Source organism: Arachis stenosperma, chromosome 4, assembly GCF_014773155.1.
Source record: "Arachis stenosperma cultivar V10309 chromosome 4, arast.V10309.gnm1.PFL2, whole genome shotgun sequence".
Lineage (NCBI taxonomy): Eukaryota > Viridiplantae > Streptophyta > Magnoliopsida > Fabales > Fabaceae > Arachis > Arachis stenosperma.
In genome coordinates, this window is record NC_080380.1 from 140,111,891 (window position 1) to 140,118,011 (window position 6,121).

Consider the following 6,121-nt stretch of genomic DNA (forward strand, 5'->3'; position numbering starts at 1 on the left):
TGTAATTACAGACGAATTTTTCGACGGATTTTCCGTCTGTAATTACAGACGGATTTTCCGACGGATTTTCCATCTGTAATTACAGACGGATTTTCCAACAGATTTTCCGTCTGTAATTTGAACTTTGGAAAATCATCCCATTCTGATTACAGACAGAAAATCCGTCTGTAAATCCGTCAGTAAGATAAAATTGAATTTTTTTTAGATTTTTCCATTGCAAAATGAATACTTTAGATTTGTTTTCTAAATTTACTCCATCAAACACTGTAAATTGAAAAAAGAAAGCCAAAAATCACATAAATAAACATAATATTCATTACATGATACCTATAAAATTGGATGTTATTTTTCAACATCATTGGCCAATATCTTATTGTCTTAATAAAAAAATACCAAAAAAAAATAAGATGACCATCCCAATGTTACATGAATGTCACAAATTACACTTAGCACTTAAAGATAGAATAATCTAAAATATTAATAGATAACTAAGTTGCATTAGCAGCATCAAGCTCCACATTGAAAGTTAATCTTGACATCTCCTGACTGAAATAGAATTAAAATCCGAATTGGAATTGGAGTAAATCAATCTATGCCAAAGAATCAAAACATAGAAAAATAGAAAGAACAACAAAAGCAAACAGAGATTAGAACAAAAATAAAATAATTAAAGGGTTCTTCACAGAGTGCGGAATGAAAAAGAACATTTGAAAGAACTCACCTGGGCTAAGCAAATTCAAACCAGCAGGAAGCCTAGGCACAACAACAGCAGGATGATTCTGCATACGCCAAAAAACCCTCAGACGGTTCAGCAAATACAACTCTTCGTAAGATTCAACAACACTAGGGAAATTATAGTTAAGAGAAGGATCAAGTTAAGAGAAGCTCAGAGCATTTTTAAGCGAAATGCAAAATGGCTCCACTGAAAAATATAATCTGATAAGGATTCATGTCATAAGAGTTCATTGGATTCACATACCTGTAAACTACTTGTGCCGCAGCCTACAACTGTGATAGTCCCACCGGTAACAGCTGCACCTGCGAGGAAGTAGCTGGCACTAGAAGCATCTCCTTCAACAAAAGCATTCCCAGGAGACCTGGTAGGAAACTTCCAATTAGAGTCAAAATAATTTAATTCTGAAATCTTTACAACTCAATAATAGAAACTTACTTGTACTTTTGACCTCCGTAGACCAAGAACCTATCCCAGTTACCACTGTGCTCCACATGGACTCCAAAGCGCTCATCAGTTTCAAAGTCATATCAACGTAGGGAACAGGAATCAGTTTATCGATAATCTCAATTTCAACATCACCAAGGGCGAAAGGAGCTGTCATGAGCAATGCAGTCAAGTATTGACTGCTAATTGATCCAGACAACTTCACCTGCAAATAAGATGAATAAAAGCATTTGAAAAGGATCAAATAAACACTGGTTACAATATTTTTCTTCAGAGAAGTTATAATTAAAATACCATATCTATGTAAAGTTATCGAGAGTTTGTAAGTAACTTTAGAAAATTAAGCAATCCCATTTCGAAGGACAGTCCATGACTCAGTTCTCAATTTGACCGAAAAATTATAAAAAGTGATGGATAAAGTTTGATGAGAAAAATCCTCATCCAACATTCCTCTCACTATTTAATTCAAGAACCAATCAGTGGCTTGTAATTGTCATTCTAAATAGAAGAAAGATCATTCAGTATGTTTTATCCAATACCAGTATCCAATGCAAACATTAAGGACATAAGAAAATGACACTGAATCCCACACCTTTGCTTTCGGAGCGAGACGAGCCATGAGAGCTGCAGCAGCATTACCAGCATTGTTCTCTCTATGAAACTGATGGTTGAATTGATGACAAGCAAAGTGATAATACCAACAAAGTCTTGCCAATCAGGAGGCTTACCCTGTACAATAACAATAAGAGCAAGTACAAAATAATCAAACTCAAATTGAGTTCACCTAAACTTGGCAAAAAGTTGAGTTAATTCAAGAGTTTGATACACCTCCAAAAGTATATATATAAATAATGACAAAAATATTAAAAATTACTCCCCAAAAAGTATATATATAACACCGTTGATATTATTATAATGCACCTATTTACGTAGAGTAACTTTTTTGTTGCATAAATTCTTAATCAAGTGATTTACTAATTATACATTTCATTGCATAGCAGAGCATATATGCTAAAAATATAAATTAAACTAAATATGAAATTCATTTTCTCTTAAATTGTTAATCAGAAACACTCATACACAAGACATTTGGATGCCATTAACACAATATCAGTGCATTGTAGAAACAAAGATAGTGGCTATATGTTGGAACAGTTCTACAATGCAATGCCCAATACCTTTTAGAAAATGGATGCCAATATCTGTGACTTTACTAGAAAACGGTGACCATGCAGTCAAATGGATTCCTTTCTGCTTGCAAAATTCTCTGAGTTTTCCTTATTGCCATGATGAGCTCATTTCCACCTAAAGTCAAAATTGAATATAGCCACATCATTATTGTCAAAATAGCAAATCATCCTTTCCTATTTCAAGAATTCCATCAACTTCAGTTTTCAACCTCACTGGCATATGAATCAAGTAAAGGTCTAAATAGTCCAACCCAAGTTTCCTAATCAATTTGAAGAGCACTATACATTGGTGAGATTATATACTATATGATATTTTTTTTCTTTTTCAATTACTTTACATACTTAAGTGTGGTCTTGAGAGCTGGAAGGACAAGGTCATAGTGATCATTGTTGCACCAAAATTTGGAAGTGATGAAGGCTTCATGGCTGCTGTTTATGATTCCATCCAATTCAAGCATTGAACCCACTACTGCCACTGCATCTTTATTAACACCTTTGATCTGAATATATATGGGCCAAGGATATCTTATAGATGATCAACCTCAATTAGAATCTACATGACAAAATGGGACAAGAATTTTAATAGCAAGTTAAACTAATTAACAAAAATAAGCCTAGAGATGATCTTGACAAGTGAACATCCTTTTGTGCAATAATATAATGATATATCTTACTGCACAGAAGTACTCCGATCAGGAGAGTATTACAACCAAAAAGATACCACTTATTAAATAATGAAAATAATAGCTTGAAAGGTATACTTTACCACCGATAAGGAAATCAAGTAACCATTCGTAATACATGGAAACACTTAATTGGTCTCATCATATCCGATACACTTAATTCAAGACGTAGCTGATACACTTAATTGGTCTCATCATATCCGATACACTTAATTGATCCATTGTAAGCAAGAACAAGATTAACAGCTCCTTCACCCCTGTAAACCCAGTTAGCTGCATCTTCTTCCCTTAGAGTTTGCTCCATCAGTTTTCACCTGAAAAAAAATCTCATTTTTAGTTCAGGCATTTTATCAAACATCAAGAAGACACCCAATGAAAAGCTTCAAAAAAACCAAACTTGAGTTAAATTTGAAGAAGAAAACTTGTGAAAAAACAAAACGGTACCTCTGATTTATCATAGTCTGCATGTATTTAAGGACAAGGTATAATATATGTAGCTATAGTAATATAAGAATCTAATAAGCAAATAAAAACTTTAAGAAACTCATTAGTCATCATCATGATATATATACCTTTAATAGTTGAAATTGGTTCGATGGAGAGAGTTTCATAAAAAGGAAGTGAAGGGTAATGCTCCATGTCTTGTATTGAAAACTCGTGTGCCCAACATTCCAGTGGTGGATATTCGTTACTGTTTCCCCTGAAATATAGATTGAACATAAATAAATGCAGCACAGTGGCAAATAATTCACCAAAAAAAGTATATATAGAGTGTTGTAACAATTTAATCTAATTAGATTACCTGGAATAATAGTAATAATCATAATCATATAAGGAAAATTGAATGGGAAGTGGAAAAGGATATTCATCTATTTGTTGAGGGTTGAAGAAGTAGTTGCAACAAGCCATGGAGATGATGATGAGAGTGATGAGGGAGAGAATTGATGAAGCGAGGGATATAGTAAGTGAGTGAGGGATACAAAGAGAAGTTGGCAATATATATACGGATAATGATGAAAAGAGACAAATCCATACACATTTAACAAGAAAAGAGTTTATCACCTTGAGAAATGCTACAATTCATATCCAGAAAATTTGGAGAGGTAAGCTGTCTTCACAGAACTACTAATTAATAAAGGAGAGAACATTTAAGATAAATAAGGATACAGAAATTGAACTAGGCAAAGCAATTACAACTAGAATGTGAATACAATATACCTCTAGTACACATATCTGCACAACATTATCAACAAACTGCCTAGAAACCAGAACTGCATACAAAAGAAAGAAGCCTTTGTCAGTGCAACAGCAATTTCTAATCCATATTGATTTAGGCACAACCTAACTGAGCATCAATTCAAGACGTCTCACCTTTACCAAATTTGCCCACAATGGATGCAGCAAGTACAACCTATATAGGTAAAAAAAATTCAGAACATAAATTCAAAGTTGTATAAGATAATTTAAGCAAATAGAAAGAAAGACTGAAGTATTCCCCAACCCAGTTAAATGCATCATTTTGCAAAGGATCCAGCACTGCCCCAACCTCACAATTTTGGCTACACTCAATGGGCAAGTAACTTGCATATAATCTAATTCATCACCAATTTGTACGAAATAGAATTTACAACCTATCATAGCTAAATTTGAGGAGAAAGGGAAATAACACGGGTATCATAAGCTAAATCAGAAGATCCAACAGTAATCTTGAAGAACATTCAAATACAACCTCACCATGAATAGATCTCAATTATAAGGCAAGTGTGTACAATTACACAACACGAAGCCCATGTAAATGTATCACAGATTCAAATTACATGCACATATCAAAATTGTAGCTGATAGAGAAGCCTAAAATAAATATCGAAGTGCGGGATTGTGAGGAAACAAAAGGATTACCATGTCTGCATTCGATCTTTGAAATGACAGAAGTGATTATTGTCTCAAATTGAATTTGACAAGAAAACAAAGTCCGTAACAGTGTTAGGAGCCATGAGATCAGATCGTGAGACGAGAAGAATGTGTAGTGAGGGCAAGTGAATGAAGAACTCGAAGAGAAATAGAGGTTACCGGAATGCGATCTGAAATTCAGAAGCGCAGATCTAAATGGAGGGGACTGAAACACAGCTCAAACAGAAACAGAAAAATGGAGCTCGTAAGCGATGGAGCTTCTTCGTGGACGGAGCGATGGGGAGAGCGGCGGCGGTGAAAGAAGCTCCTGTGACGGGGAGAGCGTGGACGGAGCGATGGAGAGAGTGTGGATGGAGAGAGGAAGAAGCCTCTGCTAAACTTGTGTGGAGTGTGAATGGATCGAGAGAGGGTAAGATCTGAGCTACGGTTAATCTAATATTTTCGACGGAAAATTTAAATTACAGACGGAAAATCTGTCTGTAATAATTTAATAAAACGCAGCGTTTTGTCTATTTAATTACAGACGGATTTTTCGTCTGTAATCATTTTTCACGGAAAAAAAATTAATTTTTTCGACGGAATTATAGACGGATTCTCTTTTCTGTCTGTAATTTATGTTAATCCATTTTTTTTGTTTTCCAACAAAAAATCCCTCTGAAATTCCCTCTGTATTTCCGTGGGATAAAATTCGTCGGAAATATCCGTCTGTAATAACTAGTTTTCTAGTAGTGATCCTAAGAATGAATATGGTTCCAAATAAAGAGAGAATTCCAATCAAGTTTCAGAGAAAAGAATTTTCATTAATAGTGTCTCTTGGTATGACAATCAATTAATATCTTTTTGTTGTTAATTGTATTTTTTTATATTTTCTTTTATAATTGGATAAAAATTTTAATATAAATAATATTTATATTTTATTTGATACAAGAACAGAAATATAACTTATGGATGTATAGTGATCAATACTAAACACATAAACTAAAATTTTAGTTGTTTACAAAAAATGATTACGCACATTTTTTCATATAAATTAAGACATTAATTCATTGTATACTACATTTTTTTTAATTAATGTAATCATTTTGTGAATTTTTTTGTAATGTACTTTTATTTAGTATTTACATAAATAAAAATATAAATTAGACTTAATTTAAAGT

General features: G+C 33.4%; 1 long non-coding RNA gene across 9 annotated transcripts; it reads right to left on the reverse strand.

Moving 5' to 3' along the window:
* Nucleotides 1-295: 295 nt before the first annotated feature.
* LOC130973206 (uncharacterized) lies at nt 296-5,372 on the reverse strand. Of its 9 annotated transcripts, none has more exons than XR_009084058.1 (13): nt 5,124-5,372; nt 4,425-4,464; nt 4,272-4,324; nt 4,116-4,161; nt 3,626-3,753; nt 3,137-3,367; nt 2,713-2,923; nt 2,359-2,485; nt 1,773-1,909; nt 1,172-1,385; nt 980-1,097; nt 722-779; nt 296-546 (listed from the first exon to the last, which is right to left on the reverse strand). It is a non-coding gene; the product is annotated as an uncharacterized LOC130973206 (long non-coding RNA). The 9 variants fall into 9 exon arrangements; XR_009084056.1 differs by having other exon boundaries at nt 4,116-4,165; XR_009084052.1 differs by having other exon boundaries at nt 4,116-4,175.
* Between the last annotated feature and the right edge of the window lie 749 nt (nt 5,373-6,121).